Source organism: Trachemys scripta, chromosome 10 (genome assembly GCF_013100865.1).
Source record: "Trachemys scripta elegans isolate TJP31775 chromosome 10, CAS_Tse_1.0, whole genome shotgun sequence".
Taxonomy (NCBI): domain Eukaryota; kingdom Metazoa; phylum Chordata; order Testudines; family Emydidae; genus Trachemys; species Trachemys scripta.
The window spans coordinates 64,986,260-65,010,280 of NC_048307.1; the positions used below are offsets into that span (position 1 = coordinate 64,986,260).

At 44.6% G+C, this 24,021-nt stretch overlaps 1 protein-coding gene across 1 annotated transcript in view; it reads left to right on the forward strand.

Moving 5' to 3' along the window:
- Nucleotides 1-24,021, forward strand: part of SEMA6D (semaphorin 6D) — a 303,107-nt gene that overhangs the window by 195,650 nt on the left and 83,436 nt on the right. Inside the window, exon 3 of the mRNA XM_034783797.1 lies at nt 6,021-6,054. The gene's annotated coding sequence lies outside the window, so the exon portion shown is untranslated. The remainder of the gene's footprint in view (nt 1-6,020; nt 6,055-24,021) is intronic.

Sequence of the window (24,021 nt, forward strand, 5' to 3'; positions counted from 1 at the left end):
GTGTTATTTTGCTGCTGTTCACAGCTATAAGAGAAGCATCTGAAATTTGACTGCTGGCACATCTCACCTTTAAATATATATTTTCTATTAATAGTACCACACTGTTATTTTAATCCATAAATCAGATTTGGCAGGGCCAATTCAATAAAAAGGGGCTCTTGTGCCCAATATAATTCCTGCCAGCCCCAATTTTGGTGGATAACTGTTGATTTTCAAAGGACTGTTATGCCCTGAGCTCATCATACTCCTGCTTGCCTCAGACCAGCCATCCTATGAAAGATCAAGGGGGGAAAACGTGTTTGTTAGTAAAATGTTTAGTCTCCTCAGACACTGAAACACAGATGGATTTTTCAATCCAGCCATTCCCCAGAACATAGACTGTTTTTCAACAGACGACTGTTGAAACAGGAATGAGTGGTGTGAGTTGAGAGGTAATTCTCTACTGTCCTGGGAGACATCATACTTCCAAAAGCAACGATGGGCACCAGAATGCCTCTGCCATGTCTTCCTTTTAGTTTGTATTAAAGCTCAAATTCTAGTGCACGACTGAGATGTGTGTGCAGAGCAGTAAGGTATTAATGAACAACAAACTGTGTACTTTATGTGACACACACAAAAACAAAATGTGTAACAAATAGCTGGTGAGCACTAGCTGAGAGAGGTATAGCAATGTTGTTTTTGACTCGTTCTAGATTGTGCAATACAACCTATACAATAATACATACAGCACTCTAAAAAGGCAATGCCCAGTGCAAGAAAAAATACGTGAGCATTTGAAGTGAGCTTGGGGGAAAGAGAATCATACCTATGGCCACATTTGGTGAGTAACTTCCTCCAGCAGGGCTCTTGAGAATCCCAAATTGGGGTTGGAAATCTGTCTTCCAGAAGGAAGTGTGGTTACAGTATTGCTGCTTGCCTTCTTCTAGTATGCATTCCCACATCTATACAAAAGCTTCCACTGGTGAAACAGCACTAGTGGTGCGTTACATGTCTAGTGAAGACAAGGTTCAAGTCCTAAGGAATCTAAAATTGGTGTAACAGTCACTAAGTGACTGAAAGAGAGGAGTGTAGAAAGAAAAGCAATTAACAGGAGGGTGAAGGATGTATAGGTGATAGTAGGTCACTTATACATTGACTTATACTTTCTGTTGGCTTCGCAGTGGGCATATTGTGTCCACTTACACTCCCATAGCCTCTGACTCCCTTACCAATGTATAACCAATACCACCTTACACATCACCTTTGTTTGATTTGGGTAACTGTTGTCTTTATACACACCTATCTGAAGGCTAACATGCCTGATTTGCATTTACACAAAGGCTTTGCACTCTACTTTGGCAATATAAAAGGGCCTCCCCACAAGTGAGAATCAGACGCCAGTATGGAAGGGAGCTATGAGATGTATTTGGGCTAATGAGAATCGGGTAGCTTTACTGGGGCTCATTCAGCAGCAATTTCACTGACCTCTGCTGCCAGAGCCCAGAGCAGAGCTACTGGCAGACCATCCAATTTGGAGTTCCTCTGTTGCACAAGACTTAAATTTTTTTAAGAACTCTCATTTCCTTGCATTGCCCATGTGATTATTTTAAGAAGCAAGTGAAGTGTTTCTGCACTTTACATGTTTATATATAAAAAAGGTTAGAAATGAAAAGTAAAACAGGTGGATGCCCCTTGTGCTAAGGGGAATTGGGATAAGAACTCTTGCTTCCACAGATCTGAGCTGATCTTTTCCTTCTAGGGCACCAAAGAGTCAGTGACTCTATGGCACCTTCTAGTCTCACTTCTCTGACTTGATACCCAGTCCTCGCTTTCTGTCTTGTCACTGAATGGTGACAATGCATTTGAAGCAAGTTTTGCCATTCTGGCTTTGTGTTTTGTATGTTGGTTTTTAAACTTCTCTAGCACCTTCTGTCTGAGGAGCTCAAAGCATTTTACAGATATTAGACTTAAGCCTCACAACACCTCTTAAGACGGATACATTTTGCAAAGGGGGAAACTGAGACCCAGAGATTAATGTGATTTGACCATAGTTACCCCGTTTCAGATCTGAGGGGTAGGTGGCCAGCTCTAGTGGTCAGAGCTGAAGTTAGAGTCAAGGAGTTGAGTCAAAGGTCAGAGCCAGAGTCAAAGACGAGGGCACAAGGTTCAGGAACAGGTGAGAAAAGCATGGTTCAATGCAGCTGCCACATAGAGTTCAGCTGTGCAGACAACTTCCTGTGCCTCTCTTTGGATTTAAATAGGAAGCCCTGACACATCAGAGTTCATGGTGTTCCTCCAGTTAGGCCCAGAGAAGACCTCTCTGATGTAACTTCATGTTTCATGGTCTTTCCTGCTCAGTTGATTAGTAGCAAGCTGCTGGATGGAAGGAAGGTAACAACAGTCAACTCGGAGCCCTGCTGACACAACTTCAAGACCTGTGGGGTCATGACATGCAGTCAGTCTGTTGCTTTAACTAGCAGGCCAACCTTTCTCTCAATATGAAGACTTTGATTTCCTTTTTAAAAAGATGCTTTGTGGTTGCTGATTATTGCTGGGTCTGTCTCTGCTCCATATATCAGGACACCAGGTGTTTGGGGGTTGAAGCTAGGATTAAGCGCTGTTCAAGATGAAGGCCCTTTCTTCAACTGACTTGAAGTAGGGATCAGCAGGCCTTGATTCTGATCTCACTTACACAATCATAAGTCAGGAGTAACTCCAATTAAGAGAACTAATGCTGGTGTAACAGCGCGAATGAGATCAGAATCTGGCCTTCACACTTCCTACAGTAATAGGTTAGAACTGGTAGGCATGGAAAGCTCTTCCTCTCTGCCATCTTCATTGGCTATGCTCCAACTAGGCACAATTTAAATTTCCTAAACCAGACAGAGATTTATTCTTAGTACCCACTTTGTGTAACATTTCAGCAGCATCCTGAGACAAATAAAGAATTAGCTCAGCACAGATCCTGAAACTTAGGATGTCCTCTATCTTGGGCTCTGTTTACACTAGAGACCTTGCAGTGGCACAGCTGTACCAATGCAGCTGTACCAATGCAGCTGTGCCGCTGTAAGATTTCTTGTGTAACCACTGTATGCTGATGGGAGAGAGCTCTTCCAGCGATATAATTACCACCTCCAATGAGCGGTGGTAGCTATGTCAGTGGGAGAAGTTCACTACCACTTATGCTGATGAAACTTATGTCGCTCAGGGGGCTGTTTTTTCACACTCTCCGCGACATAAGTTTTGCCATCATAAGTGATAGTGTAGACATGGCATAAGAAGTAAATGAAACCTTTGCCAGCAGGAGAAAAGTTATATGTCTTAAAGTAGAAGACAGCCTCTGATATCTCTTTAAAACTTATGGCAAACAATGGAAATCTACGCAGCTACAGTAACCTGCATATTAAAAAGGTTCCGATAGTAACATGCAAAGATGATGATAATCAGATTATCCTCCCTACGCACCCAGTTCTTGAATTGCCATATGATTTCATGCTGTCTTCTGATGCCAAAATTTTTCTACCTAAAAATTCCTGCTTTGTACAGAGTACATAGAAGGCTCAAAGAAATGTGGAACTCACCTGGGTAGATCTACCAGCAGCTCTGTTTGAACAGAGATCCCACCTAGATCCTGATTGTCTGTCTGAGTCACAAATCTCTAGGTCTGTTATGTGGCTCAGACTGTGAATAACTTTGCATGATCACAAGATATTTGCCCAGAGACGTTAACATGAAAGTGCATAAGTGCCAGAAATCAGGCATGTATATTGGTCATGCTGGCTGTCAGTTTGCACATAACATCCAGTAATCTGAAGTGTAACTATGGGGAGCAAATTTTGCTCCCCTTATTCACATTAATAGCCCCATTTACTTAAATATGACTCAGGAGAATAGGATTTGGCCTATGAGTTGTATAAACCCATGTTTCCAGCTCTTTAAAAACCCTCTCATGTTTGCATTTGTAAATATTTTCCACTGTCAATTTTAAAACTGTATATTTCCCTCTCTCTGTTAATGGAGGATATATCTGACAGCCCTTTAATTACACAGTATTTAGATACTAATTACAGCATAGGATGTAAATCAACCAGTTAGAATAGTAATTATTAATCTAAACAGATTTTTTTTATACAATGGATGAGTATAAATTCAGTAAAAGGAGGGATAATTCTATGAAAACATACATAGATTTTTGTCTGTCAGGTTTTACATTTTCCGTATACCTATAGATGCGGGATACTGCCTTCTATGCTGGCTGTAAGGGGTCTGATTCTCCTCCCATTTGCACCAGTTTTACACTGGTGCAATGCCATTGGCTTTAGTGATGTTACTTCCAGTTTATACTGGTGTAAGTGAGAGGGAAATCAGATGGACATTATGTAAAAATCTTACATTCCATTATTATTGAGTGTAACTGTATGGCATGTCATAATTTTTTTTGTGCTTTAAGAGAATAGCATTAGCTGCAGCAATAAATTTTATTTTGTCAATTTTGTGACAAGTTACGGTGATGAGTACTAATCTCCCAGGATATATCCATGTAATGAATAATTGAAACTTGGACTCTTCATCTTACAGCTCATGGAAAGGTTGGTGTGCCCTTCTGATTACACTACACTAAGCTCTTGGGTAGGTAACCTGGTAGATGGACTGGTTCTTTGTATAGTCTGAATTCAAAGTACATCAAATTATCTGTGTTCCAGGACTATGCAGGCATAATTTAATCTACAAGCAAAGAATTTAATTGTGCCTTTCAGTTTTGGTTTTTAAAAAGAGAGACTTCTCAAATGTTCAGACTAAAAGTATCAAAGGTATTGGGGGTTAGGACACTTTATCATACATACATAAAAGTTAAACTATAAAGGTGATTCAGCCTCGGTGCAAATAATACCAGAGGGAATTGTCCTCATTGAATACAAGGTTAATTCTAAAAGCTATCACCTGAAAATTGAGAGGAGATTACTTTAAAGTTCAAACTACAAAAAGAAACATTTTTTCCTGTTTCTGGTACATGTTGCTGTTTTATTAAGAGACGACTGTAGTTCACTAGCATTCATGGAAACTCCCCTAATTTGCACAAAGAAGTTGATCAATATGTACATGATGATAAAAGATTTGGTCACTTTAATACTCTGATTATATTTAATGTATTTTAATGAAAGCTTTGTGTTTTCAGTAGCAGAACATGAAATACAAAGCACAGAGCTAACAAAAATAGGGTAATTCTGAGTAACTTAAAACTCATTCTTTATTTTTAAGTAAAAGGATTTTAACACACTTCCATGCTTTTCAGTTTTTGAGGTAAATTATCCTGTGAATGCTAATACATATTGAATTTGAAACAATAATATCTACAGAGGCATCTCTATTGCCTTGTAGGAGAAGATATTCTGAATAAAATGTATTAACTTTATGACTTTAAAAGACTCCAAACTATTTTAATACTTTCTGGTATATCCAATGTTAAAATAGTTTTGACTGCAACACTTTTTTTAAGTCACATTGTGTTGTTTTCTATAAAGGAATATCTTTTTTTAATTGTGCAAAAACATTTCTTCTTTGGCTAAAGAAAGAAGGAAAGAAAGTCTTCAAGCCAAAAACAGGATCTCAGGAAAATGTGTACACATTTTGACAGTAACTAAGGCTCCTGCAACATTGATCATCTCAGTGTTATTTCTAAACTAAATGTTTCTATACCAATTCCAAAAGTATAGTAAGAATGTCTATATATACATTTAATTGCATCAAAATAGCCCATCCATCTGTGTGCTTTGTTCTAAGCTTGCTGAGAGAGTTGAAAATAAGGAATGTGCTCTGCAAACTCAGCAAGTTACTAACAGCAAGCTTTTTTGGGTGTTTTTGAACAAATACTGTCAAAAGTAGCTGAGGAAAACTAACCACTGAATTAGTTGGAAAAATTTAGCGGATTAATTCAATTGTAACTAAGCTAATAGTTTCATGGCAAAATCAACACATGCATGTTCACAACAAATATAATTATGTGAATTGATCTGTTTCCCTCTTTTGTTTTTCCCCACTAGTTTTTATTACTGAAGAGACAGTCCCCTGAGAAAGGTAAGCATTGCTTTAATATTCATTACCTTGGATCAGTGTGGTCAAGACACTTTTATCAGCTGTGTATGTATTTCTGCTGCGACAAACAAGGTCTCTTCTCAGTGCATTAGTGTGAGCATTCTCAAGTCCCCAAAAGTTACTTTTTTCTGTTTGTGTTTGTGAACTGGGAAGACCCTACATAAAATGAAATGTAGTGGCTGAATACTCAGATCTTTAGCAAAGAGAGACAGTTTTTGTCTTTGTTTTCCAGTCTGATTAATCCTTTAATGAAACTGAAAGTTGCTAATCTGGGTAGCTAGATCACATGACAATGTTTTGGTTATTTTTTAATGTTTCTGTAGTACAGCATTGCACCTTCAAGAAAGTCTATTCTTGAGACTTCAAAAAAAAAAAAGCGGGTTGCCTCCACATATCACTGTAATGTCATATTTTAATTATGGTTTGCAATGCACTTCAGACACTGCTCCAGCAGGATTGCCCAATTAACAAGGTTGTTCAGTCTCGGCATATGAGATCAAGACATTTTCAGCAACTATTTGATTGTCACTGTGTGAAAGCTGAAGTATGAACAAAGGAGACTTTACCCTGTTATTAAACTAAAAGGTTGTCCAAAACGGGCAGCATCTGGTTTCCAAATATAATATTAATCTCTGGAAATGTCTGAGGCTTCAGTCTAGCAAGGCAGTAACACATGCTTAACTTTAAACATGTAGTTCTATTGACCTCAAAGGCAATCCTCACATGAGTAAAATTAAGCATGTACTTAAGTAATTTCCTTGATCAGGGCCTGAGAGGCCTCATTTTCAAATGCAAAACTAAATTTTTCTAAAAAGAGTAATAATAAACTATCTCATTTTTAACCTGACGAAAAGAACTACATATTGTAGCAATTAGTACTTGCACTAGAGTTTTAATATCTTATTGGATATTGAAAATCAAGGCATGCATTTCAGATAAAATTCAATAACAATATCATAGAAAATAAAATCATTTGGAGCCCTGAATGGACAGTGAAATAGACTGCCAAAATCTTTGAGATTATGTTGACTCTTGGAAGGAAAAGGTGAGATATGTACTGTCGGGGAGAAGGAAAAAGATAGAGAAAACTAGTATAACTGGGAAAAATTCTAGAAGTTTAACAAAACAAACATTTCAGTTTTAATGTCAATTTAAAACTTAAAAAAAAAGACAAATTATGGTGAGAATTGTTGTCATAAATCTTGATAGTATTGTAAATGGATTCGGGTGTAAATTAAGGTTCCAGTGAGGTACCGTTATCTTCACTCCCTAATGTGCTATTTTCTGTAGAAGTTAATTGACTAGAAACATTCATCAAAATGAAAAAAAAATGTATTTCCTCCCCATCTTTAGGGTAAGTTGTGGATTTACCACTAGCCTCAAAGAAGGGGCAGTGCATAGTTGCAGTGCCCCAGCAGTAGACCAGGGGCCAAATGCAAAAGGAGCAAAATTCAGTCCCTGAGTCCCTCCTCCCTCCAGCTGGGAAGCAATGTGCACCAGCCCATTATGGTTTTCCCTCCACTCAGGACACACAGTGTGGAGTCAAGAGTCTGCCTACTCCTGTCCCCTTCCCACTACTCCCCATCTCTGTGCAGGGAGGGAGGTAGCAGTCCTGCAAAGTTTGCTCCTTCTCCCCACATTATAACCCATGATCTAGATAGCCCACTCAGTGACAAAGGGAGATGCCTTACACCCCCATACTTCCTTGTGCGGATTTATAGGGCAAGACCCCGTCTTGCACTTACTGTGGTGAATGTGATCTCTGTATGGAAAGAAAACTGAGGCTTTAAAAACTAAAGACACAAACTTTCCTCATAAGGGAGAAATTCACCCGGTGTAGAGGTCTATGCACCACTTAAATCCTGCTTTGTGTTCTATTGCATTCATGCGATTTAAAGGGTGCACAGGGGTATATTTCATTCAGGCTTTTTAGTCTTTGGTATATCAGAAAATAGATGAATATTTTAGGTCCAAAAAAGAAGATATTCCATCTCTCTCTCTCTTTTTTTTTTTTTTCTTTTTCCCTAAATAAGATTAATTCATTTTTCTCAATCAGTAGACTGAAAAACAAGCAATAATTGTGCATGTGCCAGGCCTTGCAGAAAGAGCACATACAATACCCTTATTGGGAACTGAAATACGTTGAGATATATGTAGGGGTGGGTTGAAGTCAGCAATAGAACTCTAAAAAATGAATCATAGAAATATATAATTCCTCCCGCTCAGAAAAGCCCAGAAATACTTGTTACTGATTGTAGAGTGTTTCAATTTTCCTGTGAAATAGCACTGTATATTGTCTTTACTAGTTGCAGTAGTTTTTAATAACAAATATTTAAACCATCCGGTTGTAGGAAAGCATACGACACTTCAAGCTTTTGAAATGCACTCTTTATACTTTAAATTATATTAATGGTTGATGTCTTCCAAACCTAGAGCAAATGCCAAACCCTAATGCTTTTCATATTCCTTTTGCTTGTTCTTTGAGCAGGTTTCACATAGTAGCATAAGCTTTAATATGATGGACCTAAAAAAATTAAAGTCAATCAAATTATTCCTATATTTAATGTGTGTTTTTGAAAGGAGATGTTCTTTATTCTATAAACACTGATCTGTTATACGCCATATCCAAGAATATCAGTGCAAACACTGGGAGTTGCAATTTGCTGAATAGCTAGCAACTATTTAGGTGAAAAACTTCAGTTCCTCTGTACTGCCGTTATCTTGAGAAACCACGTAGCAGTAAAGCTTTGTGGATTAATGCCTTTGAATCAGCAAAGCTGCTTCAGATTAACAATTCTTTTAGCTGCTGCCATATATTTTTATTCTATACAATAACAAACATGATTATCACAGAAATACCATGCTCTCCTTAACCTGTTTCTAATTGGGAGAATCTATAGTATGTATTCTACAGTCCAGCTGACACTGAAGATTGAAGTGTAATTACAGTACAGGCAATCCCATCTCTGGTAATTACAGCTGTCACCATCGATCCAATTAACCAGGATAACTAACTCTGCTGAGCCAGAGTCGACAAAGCTTTCTTACTAAATCCAGATTGCTTTATAAGGGGTTTTGTTGGGTTTTTGAGACTTTTCAATTGCCAAAATACTGTTGCTTAAAGAAACAGATAAATGTGGATTTCAGATTAGGGGCTAGAAGGAAAATCTCATTTCATTACAATTTAATAAGTGAAACTTTTAAATGTGCTTGCAAATCAAGTTTTCAAAATGAGAAATAGGCTTTTGGGAAAATAAAATGCGTGGGAGAGAGACCTAAAGGGCTACAAGTTAGGGCAGAATTGGCCTAATGCTTCTAGTAAATGGTCAACATAGCACATAACAGCCAGCTGGCTCCTATCTCTTTCTGTCCTAATTCTGCACCCTTTAATGGAGTTCCTCAAGATTTACACTGGTGTAACAGAGAGCAGAATCTACCCCAATTGATTGACATATCCTCCCTCCCCCTTACTTGCCTCCCCACCCCCGATAACTGGAATTGGTTTTAGATATACCCATTTGAAATATACTGTCTGTAATGACATCTAGAGGTGAAGGTCTGATTCATTATATACCTAATACTTGAGCCCAGATTTGAAATACAAGCAGGAAGAAACCCTGATTCCAACAAGAAAAGGGAATTATGTGCACCTCAACACACAATGAATATTTTACACAAGATTCAGCACAAAGACACACACCTGTCAGACATACTGCACTGGAACTGGTTGGCATTATAGTGTAGGACAAGGGCAGGAGAACCTCCTTACCCACAACCTGCTCATGCTACAGCTGCAACTTCTAGAAACTGTTGCCTTTCCATCCTCTTGGTTGCTGACACTGTCTGCATTTAGGACCAGACTGTGATACCTTACTCTCATCAAGTAGTCCCGATGATATCACTGGGACTATTCAAGGGGTAAGGTACTATTCTGTGTAGGTAAGAGTGTCACAATTTGACTTGTAGGGCATAGATAGGGCTCTCAATTTCTTCATGTCACTCATATTTCACAATGCAATCTGCAATTGTTCTAGGGCATTTGAGTCTTGAAGACATAAGTGGGACTATAAGATCCTTTTTGGAAGACCTCAAAGTGTTTATAGGTACAGGCTGGGTTAGTTGTGTCACTGATGTAATATTGTGCTGTTGACTTCACTGGAGTTGACTCTGGTCCACTATATCAAGTACTACATTAGAGCTAGTCAGAAAATGCTGAAATTTAGTTGAAGAATGGAAAGAATTTGTGATTTACCCTCTTTTCCTAGTTTCTGTCCAACACTGTATTGTCTAGATTTTATCTGACCTCATCAAGACTACAAAAAATGAAATATGCCTGTTGTGACAACGTTAGTGAGGCTGCAATGTATGGAATGAGCATAAACACATGAAATTGCAAAGTCCAAGATGGTCCACATGCATGCCCAAGAGATATAGGGACACCATTCGTTTCAACATACCATGAGCTTTGAGGGGAGTATGCAGAGAGGAAGTCAGAGGAAAGTTGCTATTCCCATTACAATTCCTCCTAGTTGCAACTCAGACTGTAGCATAGTGGAAAAGTCTATAGATGCCCCTCCATAACCAGATGGTTCACAAAACTACCATATGGGAAACACTCCCATGAAGGAATTGCCCTCTCTGAAGAAAGACAAACACAATGGACTATTTCAAAATATAACCTCCCTTTGTTCAACATGCTATAAAAAAGAATGAATCGAGACAACTAAAATCTGTGGCATTATTCACTCCTTACTAAAATGACATCGTTACTTTATGTGCAGTACTTTGCTTGTAGCTGTATTTATGGCACTACTGAAGGGAAAAGAATACTAGATGTACTCCCTATGGGACCATAAGTACAGCTGCATCTGACTAGTGTATAAAAATCAACCTGAGAATACAGTGAATGACTGTGCACTGGACATTGCTCTCACTATAATGTCGTATATTGTATAGTCAAAATATACAATAAAAATTGTGAATCTATGTCCCATCAATAGATGAGATATGTTATAGGGACATAAATGGAGAAATAAGAATTTTTTTTTGCATTGGGTATATAAATGGGTATGTCCAAGAAAAATATAGCGGTAACAAGATAAAAATTCATGTTTGATGTTATGGCTGAATCAATATTTGAGGGGGGTTAGAGAAATATCCCAACCTTACCCTGAGCAGCAGAATTGTCAGCTAGACTTAATCAACTAGAATTTCATCACCTTTTAAAACTATTACTTTTGTTTCCTTAACACATTTGTGAGTAACGGTATTTTTAATAAAAGGGTAATTGTAGAGGAGTGCACCATACTGACTCACTGTTTCAAGAGTGAGAGTAATTAACCACTGGAATAATTTACCAAGGGTCATAATGGATTCTCCAGCACTGACAATTTTTAAATGAAGATTGGGTGTGTTTTTTCTAAAAGTTCTGCTCTAGGAATTATTTGTGGAAAGTTCTATGGCCTGGGTTTTACAGGAGGTCAGACCAGATGATTACGATGGTCCCTTCCAGCCTTGGAATCTTTGACTCTATGACTAAGAACGGATGCATCTTTTACCTATTGCCAAACCCTTTGCTATATTGTTGCAGCATCGACCAGTGGTGTTACCGAAGTCTCTAGCCTAGTGCATCCTGGGAAATCTTAATAGATCAAGAAGATGGCAATTGTTGAGGTCTAGGAGCTATGTCACTAGGAGCCATTAAAGAAAATGAGGCAAAGGGAATGCAGTACAATTTGCTGTGTGTTCAGGCTGCTAAGCATGTATATTTGAAAATTTTCATTCTCTCTCTAAGCAGCCTGCTGAATACTCTTTAGTCAGGCAAAACTTCCGTTAGCTGGACTAGGACTTTTGTCTATGAAAGGAATGCAGAGAGAAGACTTTTTTTACTTTAAAATACTATTCAGTTAGTACATTAGTTATGTAGCAATTAAGTCCTGTTAAGATCAGTGAATCCTGGCATTTTCTGCCCTATACATTTGACTAATTTGTAACATGTGCAGGTGTCTCCTTAGAAATATTGTAGATGTTTTCTGTTTATTAACTTGTGTTAATTGTTCAGGACCAATTCTCCGCCCTTCTCTGTTAATCTCTCCCTGCTTTGGCCTTGTGCATTCTTACAATATCTGCCAAAAGGCTGTCCCATTGCATAATGAATATCATTGCTCACACATATCGGTGTCATCCAAGCTAGATGGGAGATTTGCCTGTGTAAGTAACCCCTCTAACCTGTAGATTTTAGGGCAGGTTCTCTCCGCATTAGCAATCTGCTTGGTTCTGCCTGTTTCTGAAGGCCAATACTGGCCCCAACATGACTCAGAGCTGCTGCTAGGCACTCTAAGTAAATCTCTACTACAGGACCCTTAATAATAAAGAGGCAAACATGTATCCCCTACAAAGCATACACACATTGTTGATTCATTATAATCCAGCAGGTATGCAGCCTACTGTGACAGAAGATATGGTCCTATATAGCCTCCCCATATAGCAGGGGTCGGCAACGTTCAGCATGCGGCTCGCCAGGGTAAGCACCTTAGTGGGCTGGGCCAGTTTTATTTACCTGCTGACGCAGCAGGTTCGGCCGATCGCGGCCCCCACTGGCCGCAGTTCGCCGTCCCGGGCCAATGGGGGTGGCGAGAAGCGGCGCGGGCGAGGGATGTGCTGGCCGCGGCTTCTCTCCGCCCCCATTGGCCCAGGACGGTGAACCGCGGCCAGTGGGGGCTGCGATCAGCCGAACCTGCCGCGTCAGCAGGTAAATAAAACTGGCCCGGCCCGCCAGGGTGCTTGCCCGGCCCGCCAGGGTGCTTACCCTGGCGAGCCACGTGCCGAATGTTGCCGACCCCTGCCATATAGTATTACTTAGTGTTTGTATTACAACAGTGTCTAGAGACCCCATTTGAGATCTAGGCCCCATTGTGCTAGGTGCTGTACATTCACCTAGTAAAGATAGCCCCTGTCCCAAAGAGCTTATTGTATATGGGTGGAATTTTCAAAAGTGATCAGCACTCCTGTAACTCTGCTCCCATTGAAGTCAATGGTAAAACTCTACTGACTTCAATAGAAGCAGAAGTAAACAAATGTAGCGTGCTTTTGAAAACCCCACTCCAAATAGACGACAACACACACACACACACACACACACACACAACTATTAGTACCCGCTTTTTACTAATGCGGGTCTGAGGCGCAAAGAGATGATGACTTGGCAACTGTCTGTAGTAGAACAGGGAATTGAACCATGCTTTCCTGAGTGCCAGAATAGTGCCTTAACCAGGGGCGGGCAAACTTTTTGGCCTGAGGGCTGCATCGGGTTTCGGAAATTGTATGGAGGGCCGGTTAGGGGAGGGGGTCATGGCCCGGCTCCCAACCCCTATCCACCCCCCTGCCCCTGGGACTCCTGCCCCATCCAACCCCTCCTGTTCCCTGATGGACCCCCAGGACCCCTGCCCCATCCAACCCCTCCTGTTCCCTGATGGACCCCTGCCCCATCCACCCACCCACCCCCACTGCTCCCTGTCCCCTGACCACCCCTGGAACCCCTGCCCAACTGCCCCCTGCCGCCCCATCCAACCCCTCCTCTCATTCCTGACGGCCCCCCAGCACCCTTACCCCATCCAACCACCCCTTCTCTCTGTCCCCTGACTGCCCCAGGAACCCCTGCCCCTGACTGCCCCTCACTGGCCCATCCAACCCCCCCTCCTTCCTGACTGCCCCCCCAGGACCCCTGCCCCATCCAACCACCCCTTCTCCCTGTTCCCTGACTGCCTCCGGAACCCCTGCCCCTGACTGCCCCCTGCTGCCCCATCCAACACCTCCTCTCATTCCTGATGGGCCCTCCGGGACCCCTGCCCCCATTCCATCCCCCTGTTCCCCACTCTCTGACCACCCCAACCACTAGCCACACACCCGCCCCCTGCCCACTCCCTAAATTCCCCTGCCCTCTCACCATGCTGCCTGGAGCACCGGTGGCTGGCAGTGCTACAGCCACGCTGCCCAGCTGGAACCAGGCATGCCGTCGCCGCCACAGAGCACTGGGTCAGACCGGGCTCTGCAGCTGTGCTGCCCCAGGAACTCACAGCCCTGCCACCCAGAGAATTGCGCTGGTGGCGGAGTGAGCTGAGGCTGCGCTGCAGGGGAGGGGCCGGGGCTAGCCTCCCCAGCCGGGAGCTCAGGGGCCGGGCAGGAGGGTCCCGTGGGCCAGATGTGGCCCACAGGCCGTAGTTTGCCCACCTCTGGCCTTAACCATCATCTCCTATTAATTTCAACAGCAGTTCTGTATGTGTTGGCATTGTAGGAGCAGGCACAAGATTTCTTCCTTTTCATGTCCCCTTTAGGCCACTTCTGTTCAATGATTTGTCTTTGTCATATGTGTTTTCACAAGTAGGTGGGTGTGCTTTGTATTTTATTGTCTAACATTGTCCGTTATTGGGTGCAATGATTCCTATAACTGTAAACCGAACACAAACAATCTATGAATTGCTTTGCACACTTCCATGTGCTGCCAAGGCTCAGGATGACATCTTTTCTGATTGCATAGTATAGTGTGCATGTTTTATTAATGTGCAGTATCAGATCTTTAAATATCTTAACAAACACTGAAACGAATCATGACTCAATATTTCTTTGCTCATATTTTCTCTAGAGAAAAATTCGGATTGTTTTTCTTTCCAAAATGTAGATCCACAATTTTTCTGAAATATTACAATCTTTCCCACTTCTACACAGCATTTGCACTTGTCTCCATATGTTTATTGCTGGTACAATTTGTTTCTTCTGATATCACATTATGCAAATATCATGCACAGTCTCACAGTATAAATAAGGAGCCTTTCTCAACATTAATTTCTTTTTTTTTTTTTTTTTTTCAAGCTCTGCAAAGCACATTTCACAAACATAGTTGTTTTAAAACAATTGGTTGAATTGGACGATGAATGAAACAAGATGCAATAGAGGAAATTCCCCAAACTGCTAATCTTAAAGATCACAGACTAAAATATTTAACTTCATAAAATGGGACCCTGTGTCCTGTAGGCTGGCTAGGAGAACCTCAGAACATCTTGATCTGAAGAGAGGTGAAAATCTTTGAGTGTCTAATGCCTGATTTATGGCTCTGAGGAGATCTGTGGTTGTTTTTGTAATCCCAAACACAGCTGTTTGGTTAATTGGAAAGACCTTTTAATAAAGCTGAATGGTGGATGCTTTTCAAGTAATGCAATTCAACAACTGAAGCCTTACCTCAGAGCTGACACAATGACACTGCTTTGCCCTAACAGCATTGTTCATTTTAGAAACAAATGTTCTTCTTTGAGTGCTTGCTCATGTCCATTCCCATAGGTGTGTGCGTGCGCCATGTGCACGATCATCGAAAGGTTTTACCCCTAGCTGGGTACCCGTCGGGTCAGCTCTGAAGCCCCCTGGAGTGGTGCCTTCATGCTGCCACCTGCTCAGTTCCTTCTTACTGCCTGTAACGGTTGTTGGAGCAACTTATCTCTTGCTTTAGCAAGTGTTTTTCCTAGTGTTTTTTTCCTGCACATAGTTGTTAATCGTTATCATAGTAGTTAATAAGTTTCTTAGTTAGTTAGTGAGTAAGTTTAAGTTGGGGGTTCCCCCCCCCCCTGCTAAGTTTTTCCCTGTCTAGGGCATGCCGGGGCTTGGCCCCTGGGATTCAAGCCATGTGATAGGTGTGGTAAGCCTATGCCCAGAAGGGATTTGCCCGCTGTTTGCAGGACAAGTATAGTATTTGCAGACCTTTCAAGCCCAGAACCAAAAGAGAGAGAGACTATCGGCTGAAACTCCTTTTAATGGAGTCCGCTCTCCAGCCTCAACTGGCACACAAGGCGGCACTGGCAGCCTCAGTGCAGAGCGCACCAGCCTTGGTGCGGGACACCTCGGCAACGAGGAAGGACTTGCATAAGGAGCATCAGTACCGTTCCCCGGGGTGGAAGGCCGGCTCATTGGTGCAATACTGATCACAATCCCTGGTGCTACATAAGAAGAAAAAGGCGGAGAGGGGCTGTTCCCCCATCAAGAAGAGCACACAGAACACCATTGTGGTGCATCCAACACCAGGACACCAGAAGGTTGACTCTGGCCTCGAGGGGAGGTCCATCGAGTCTGGTGTCGATGGACTCCCTGGTCCAGGAGGTGTTGGAGGAGGACCTGGACCTTCCCTCCACATCAGATACTTTCAAGGCCACGCGGGACTTGATTGACGTGATGGCATAGTCCCCCACCTCGCATTCCCAGGCACCGGTTCAGTTGCAGACACCACTTCAGGCATGGACGGCGACACCAATGGCAGTACCACCTATCTGGCACCAGGGCAAGCCCACCATGATTCGGGGCCATTCTGCCTCTCCCTGGTCAGGCTCGGACTACTCCTCCAAGTCAGAGGCTGACTCATTCGTGTTCCGACACAGCTGGTACCGCTCAAGATCCTGGCACCAGTGTCAGCACCATAGAGCAGAGAACCCCTCAGTACCGATGGTATCCTGGCTACCCCAGAGGCAGGGCCCGGGACAGTGGCCCTTTTGGACACCTTGGGCCTATTAACAGGCCCAAGGTCATAGTTCCAGGGTGGCACAGGTAGTTTCCATTGTTCATGCTCCCTCCCCCCCACAATGTCGGTTGCCCCCGACATGTCCAGGGCTCCTCATGTTCAGACCCTGGACATCCCAGATCAGGCATGTTGTCAGAGCTGCTAATGCCCGCGGCTCCCACACCACCAGTCGCAGTGGATGTCCCTGAGCACATCACCAGGGAACCAGAGGAACCTCTCCCACCTCGAGCCTCATCTTCTTCCTCGCTGGACGAGGCAGTAGCGGGCACTACTACGTCCCTTCTGGCAACGGACATAAAAACCCACCAGGACCTCCTTAGGAGGGTGGCCCAGAACCTCAACATGCAAACTGAGGAGGTTGTGGAGGACTTACTCAATGGTTGACATACTCATCGCGGAGGGTCCCTCCAAGGTGGAACTGCTACTTATAAAAACTATTCAAAACACCATGAAGGTGCTCTGGCAGACTCCGGCCTCTATACCACCTGTGGCCAGGGGTGTAGAGAGGCGTTACTTCATCCCTCAAAAGGGGTATGAGCACCTCTTCAAACACCCCCAACTGGGGACCCTGGTGGTGGATGCAGCAAACCACAGGGAGCGGTAGGGGAACTCGGGCCTGCCCCAAAAAACAAGAACGCCAAGAAGTTGGACCTCTTCGGTCAAACGGTATACTCGACCGGGGACTCCAGTTTGACTTTCCAACCAGCAGATGGTACTTAGCTGCTACACATACAATTCTTGGAACGCCCTCTCCAAGTTTCAGGAACTGCTCCCTTCGGAGTCACAACAGGAATTTGCTGCAGTCCTAGAGGAGGGCAGAGTGGTGGCTAGAACCTCCCTCCAAGCTGCTTTGGACTCTGCCGAGTCAGTGAAGCGGACTATGGCCACGGCCATTACAATGAGGTGTAGCTCATGGCTACGAGTCTCGGGACTCCCGGCAGAGGTCCAAAATACAATACAGGACCTTCCATTTGACGCTGCGGGACTGTTCACTGACAAGACGGACTCGAGACTGCACAGTCTCAAGATCTCACAAGCAACCCTCAAATCTCTGGCAATTCACATGCCAGCACCTCAGAGAAAGCCCTTCAAACCCCAGCCCCCCTTACGCTTCTATCCAGGATCCCCTTGGCAGGACTATAGTCGATGGAGGGGCAGTAAGAACAGGAGGTGACCTCCGCAATTCTCGTCTGGCCAGGGCCAGGGCTCCTCCAAGCAGCACCCCCCACCCCCCCGGCTCGAAAGCAAACTTTTGAACGTGCGCCCGAGGATGGAGCTCCAGCCCAAGTCTCAGATCCTTTCCCTCCCTTTGTGAATCATCTGTCCCACTTCTACCATGCCTGGGCCCAGATTACTTCAGATCACTGGGTCCTGAGCACTGTGGGGGTGGGATATTTTATCCAATTCTGTGCCCTCCCACCCACCTTCCCCATCCCTCTTCAAGGACCCTTCTCACGAGCAACTCCTTCTACAGGAGGTGCAATCGCTCCTTGCTCTAGGGGTGATAGAGGAGGTTCCTCAGGATTTCAGGGGTAGGGGATTATACTCCTGATATTTCCTCATCCCCCAAGGTCAAAGGGGGGCTCAGGGCTAGCCTGGATCTGCGAAGTCTCAACACGTTTATAAGAAAACTCAAGTTTTGTATGGTCTCTCTGGCCACCATCATCCTTCCCTGGATCCAGGGGACTGGTATGCTGCCCTCAAACTGAAGGACGCGTACTTCCATATATTGATTATTCTGACGCACAGACGATTCCTGAGATTTGTGGTCAGCAGCCAACACTATCAGTTCACTGTACTCCCATTCGGGCTTTCAGTGGCCCCTTGCATGGTCACAAAGTGCATGGCAGTTGTGGCAGCCTTCCTTTGCAAATGCAGGGTACAGGTTTTCCCATACCTGGATGACTGATTCATCAAGGGTGATTCTTGAGTACAAATGCAAGAGCATGTGGCGTTGGCACATGCCACTTTCAGCAGGTTGGGGCTCATTCTGAATGGGCCCAAGTCTACCCTAGCCCCAACCCAAAAAATAGAATGTATTGGGGTTCTCCTGGACTTCCCTCGAGCCAGAGCTTCCCTGCCCGAGTCCCAGTTCCAAAGCATAAGGGGCATCATCGAGAGACTGCCAGTTTCCTACAACTACAGCCAGAAACTGCATGAAGCTTCTGGGGCATATGGCAGCCTGCACGTACGTAGACAACACGCCATATTGTGCCTTCACCCCCTCCAGGCTTGGTTGGTGAATCTATACAGACCCAGCTGGGACTCTCTGGACAGACTTATTACTCTCCCACCCCCGATTCTCAAGTCCCTCAGCTGGTAACTACAACCTCAGGTGGTCTGTGTGGGAGTGCTCTTCGCCAAGCCTCAGCCCTCACTGTTGCTGGTCACCGATACATTGGAGATGGGCTGGGGAGCACACCTGGGCAGTATCAGAACTCAAGGCCTGTGGTCACAACTAGAACTATCGCTGCATATCAATGTCAGAGAGCTGAGAGCCGTTCGCCTGGCTTGCCAGACATTCTAGGCCCATCTTCAAGGCAAGTGTGTCTCAGTGATGACAGACAACACCACAGTGATGTTCTATATAAACAAACGGTGGTGCTCGCTCCTCTCCCCTGTGCCAGGAAGCTTTCTGACTGTGGGACTTCTGCATTGCACACTCCATCCAGCTACAGGCCTCATATCTGCCAGGAACAGAGAACGAACTAGTGGACCATCTCAGACGCTCGTTCAACACTCACGTGTGGTCACTCAGAGCAGACATTGCCCTTTCTGTCTTCCAGAGGTGGGGCTATCCCTACATGGATCTGTTTGCAATGCGTAGCAACAGAAAGAGTCAGCTGTTCTGCTCCTTTCGGAACCACAGCCATAGCGGATGCCTTTCACCTACCATGGACGACACACCTGCTATATGCGTTCCTGCCCTTCTCTCTCATAGACAAGGTCCTCCTCAAGGTCCGGCAGGACAGAGCTTCAGTGATCCTCATAGCACCAGCGTGGTCCCACCAGCACTGGTTCACCACATTGCTGAACCTATCAGTGGACAGGCCAGTAGCCCTTCCTATGCTCCCGAATCTCATCACGCAGGACCACGGTCAACTACAGCATTTCAACTTGGAGTCCCTCCATCTCATGGCGTAGAAACTCCATGGCTGAACCTGCTTCAACTACAGTGTTTGGGACCTGTTAGGGAAGTCCTGTTGGGGAGCAGGAAACCCTCTACTCACACAACGTACCTGGCGAAGTGGAGGCGTTTCTCCATTTGGTCCCTACAGAAAAGTACCTCCCTGCAACAAGCCCCTATTTCCCTTGTCCTAGACTACCTTCTGTACCTGAAACAACAGGGTTTGGCAATGTCATCTATTAAGGTGCACCTGGCTGTCATCTTGGCGTTCCACCCAGCCATGATGGGTAGGTCAGTCTTTGGACATCCCATGGTTGTTCGGTTTCTCAAGGGCTTGGACAGGCTTTTTCCGCAGGTGCGGCAGCCCGTTCCCCAGTGAGATCTCAACCTGGTTCTCTCCAGACTTATGGGGCCCCCCTTCGAGCCCATGGCAACCTGCCCTCTATCCTACCTGTCCTGGAAGGTGGTTTTTCTGGTGGCCATAACCTCAGGCAGAAGGGTCTTTGAACTCAGAGCGCTGACTTATGAGGCCGCCCTACACAGTTTTTTATAAAGACGAGGTGCAGCTACGCCCACACCTAGTGTTCCTACCCAAGGTAGTCTCACACTTTCATGTAAACCAGGAAATAGTTCTACCAGTATTCTTTCCTAAACTTCATGCCAGCAACAGACAGCGAGTACTCCATTCTCTGGACATGAAGGCTAGGGCACGCCTTTACATTAAGCACGCAAAGCCATTTCGTAAGTCACCGCAGCTCTTTATTGCAATCGCTGAAAGGATGAAAGGGCTTCCCATCTCATTTCAGCACATTTCATTGTGGAGCACGTCCTGCATCAGAACATGCTATGACCTGGCTAAGATTCCAGCCCCAGCATTAACGGTGCACTCCGCAAGAGCACAGGCTTCTTCCACCACATTCCTTGTGCAAGTCCCTATTCAGGACATATGCAAGGCAGCAACATGGTCTTCCACCCACACCTTCATGTCGCACTATGCCATCACTCAGCAGGTGAGAGACGATGCGGCCTTCGGCAGGGCAGTACTTCGGTCTGCAGCTCAGAGAACTCTGACCCCTCCTCCGTGGAAACTGCTTGGGAGTCACCTATTGGAATGGACATGAGCAAGCACTCGAAGAAGAAAAAACGGTTACTTACCATCTCATAACTGTTGTTCTTTGAGATGTGTTGCTTGTGTCCGTTCCAAATCCTGCCAGCCTCCCCTCTATCGGAGTATTCTGGCAAGAAGGATCTGAGCAGGCGGTGGGGTTGGCAGGGGACTATATACACCGCCATGAAAGTGCCACTCCGGGGGGCTCCACAGCCGAACCGACAGGTACTAGGGTAAAACCTTCAAACAATCGTACACGTGGTGCGTGCACACACCGGTTGGAATGGACATGAGCAACACATCTCGAAGAACAACAGTTACAAGATGGTAAGTAACCGTTTTTTCAGCTTTATACTTTTTCCTAAGGATGTCAAGATGCAGATACTGGTAAAAATGACATTCATTTTACTATCACCAAGATCAGTGTCAACATACCTAGTTTTAAATGATGTGTCAAGCAGTTTGTGCTAAAGTGGAGCCTAGCAGCATCTCCCACTAGGCCCACCCAGGTGAGGATTGCTGAGGCAGTACAAAAGTGCAGGGTTAAACCTAGGTCAGAATAGCTTTCTTTCATATTGCATGTGCCAGCTCGCTCTATGACTATAAGCCTGTTATCGCCAGCCAAAGTTTTGTTTTCACTCATATCCACACATCTAAAGTCCAACCCTGCAAATACTTGCTCACACAAGTAACTTTTATTGGTGTGAGAAGTCCCTTTCAAAGCAATGGGACTACTTTCACTACACCCAGCAGTGTGTGATCTGTTCTGCATTCTGTAAACAAACGCTCATACATTCAGTCACTTTATTTGTATATGTTAATCTTTTCCAATATTAAGAATGTTCTGGTAGAAAAGTTTTTCCGCTCCAAAGATTGTCAGCCTTAATACATAAGAAGTAAGAACAAAGTCAACATGAAGGCTAATGTATTTGAACACATGGCCCTAGGACCTGTTACTCCTTTATCTGATTGATAGAAGCACTACAGCACAGAAGAAGCAATATTAACCCAGCAAAAGGATGCTTTTTTATTTTAAAGAAATACACTGTACATGTATTGAGTTTTCCAAAGTATTCCAGATAGTTTTTTGAGGAAGTGTTAAGGGTAATTTTAAACTAAAATATTATTATTGTTTAAACTGTATTTTAATGTAATTGAAAGCTTTTTCCATTGTAAATCTAACTTTAGAGGAAAGAATCTGTTTTTACAGGAATGCTCTGTAGTATACAGGTTAAGTGAGATAACAGTGAGTAGAGAGAGATGTGTGATTCAGGGCAGTTTCAATTTACAAAGAGTTGGTATACTTTTTTTAAAAAGTGGTTCAGCATATGTAGGCTCCCATCTCCAAAATTTTGTTGTGGATCTTGTACATACCCAAAAACTCAAAGCAAAAGTTAGTTGATGCCATCAAGTTTTTGCCTGGTGACAAAACCAAGTGAAATAAGTCAGTTGCCTATACTTCCACCAGGAACCATAAATTAATACAGGTTTGCACAAAAGTCAACTTTATTTCTTGTATATAAGCCAGGGGTCTCAAACACGCGGCCCGCGGGGTGATTTTCTGCAGCCCACAAGCCCCTCCCAGCCCCCCTGCCCTTCCCCAGTGTTTACCAGAGCAGCAGCCGGATGTGCACCGGGAGCAGGGCAGGCTCCCTGCCTGCCTGCCCTGCGCAGCTCCGGGAGGAGGCTGGAACGTGGAGAAGGGGGGGCGGAGGGGCTGTGTGTGGCTGTTGCTTTAGGCAGCGCCCCCAGCAGCTCCCATTGGCCGGGAACGGGGAACCACGGCCGATGGGAGCTGGTTGAGGCAGTGCCTCCAGCAACAGAAACACACAGCCCCTCCGCCCCCCCTTCCCCACGTTCCAGCCTCTTGCGGGGGCAGGGCAGGCAGACAGGCATGCAGGGAGCCTGCCCTGCCCCTGGTACGGGCCGGGCCAGATCCTGCCCACCGAGCCCCTCCTGCAGCCGAACCCCCTGCCCTGAGCCCCCTGCCTCACCCCGCACCCCTCCTGCATCCCGACCCACTGCCCTGAGCCCCCTGCTGCACCCTGACCCCTTGCTGTACCCCTCACCCCTCCTGCACCCCGCACCCCACACCCCAACTCCCTGCCCTGAACCCCCACCACACCGCACACCCCTCCTGCACCCCCTGGGGGCAGGGAGGGGGCAGAGTTGGGGTGGGGATTTCGGGGAAGGGGTTGGAATGGGGGCAGGGAAGGGATGGGAAGAGGCAGGGCAAGGGGGGCCTCATGGAAGGGGTGGAGTGGGGCGGGGCCGAGGGCGGCGGAGGGGGGGGGGAGGTGTCAGTAATGAGGCCCTCGGGTCAATGAACTAGTCCTCATGTGTCCCTCATGGTCATTTGAGTTTGAGACTCCTGATATAGGCAGAGAAGACCATTCTGCATTCTAGACCATCTTAGTCCAATTAATGTGGCATCTGTTACTGATGAATTTTAGAACCTATACTAGCCACACAAATTTTGGAAACAAGGACACAATGCTTTGTAAACTACTACATGATTTGATAGCAATAGTGCAGTATGTGGTCAGCCTAGATTCCATTTGAATGGCAGTTACCCAGGTTAGTGAGGGTTTCATTTATATAGATGGTTTGTGAAGAGTGGTTAGTGGTGTCTTGCGGACGGTGCCCTGCTACTGACATGCGCCAAAGCATACTGAAGCGTCTAGATTGTGATAATTTAAAGATTCTGCTTAAATACTAGTAGAACGTTTCCAGAATTTTACATTAAATCTTTATTAATCTTTCTGTTAGTTTTACAGCTGGGCATATACTGAAAAATGCAGAGAACTTTTTTTAATGATTTAATTGACTTCAATCAGCTTTTAAAACTGAATTTGCTTTGACTGTATCCAAGCCTCTTTTGTGTTAATTTTCCACGGCTATACAAGCAAATGGGTATACTTGAAGTGGGTGAGGTGAGCCCTGGGTGAAATTCACACCCGTACAGAGGATCGTCAACAGGTCTATGCACCACTTACGTCCCAAGTGCACCCTCAAAATATACCTAAATAGTGTTTAAATGGGACGGGAGTGGTGCACAGGATTTGAGCTGGCACTTTGCATGTGGAAATTTCACCCAGGCTGAGGTATGGGAACATAGGCATGCGCAGCCCATTTCATTAGGGTGTGCACCCAGGG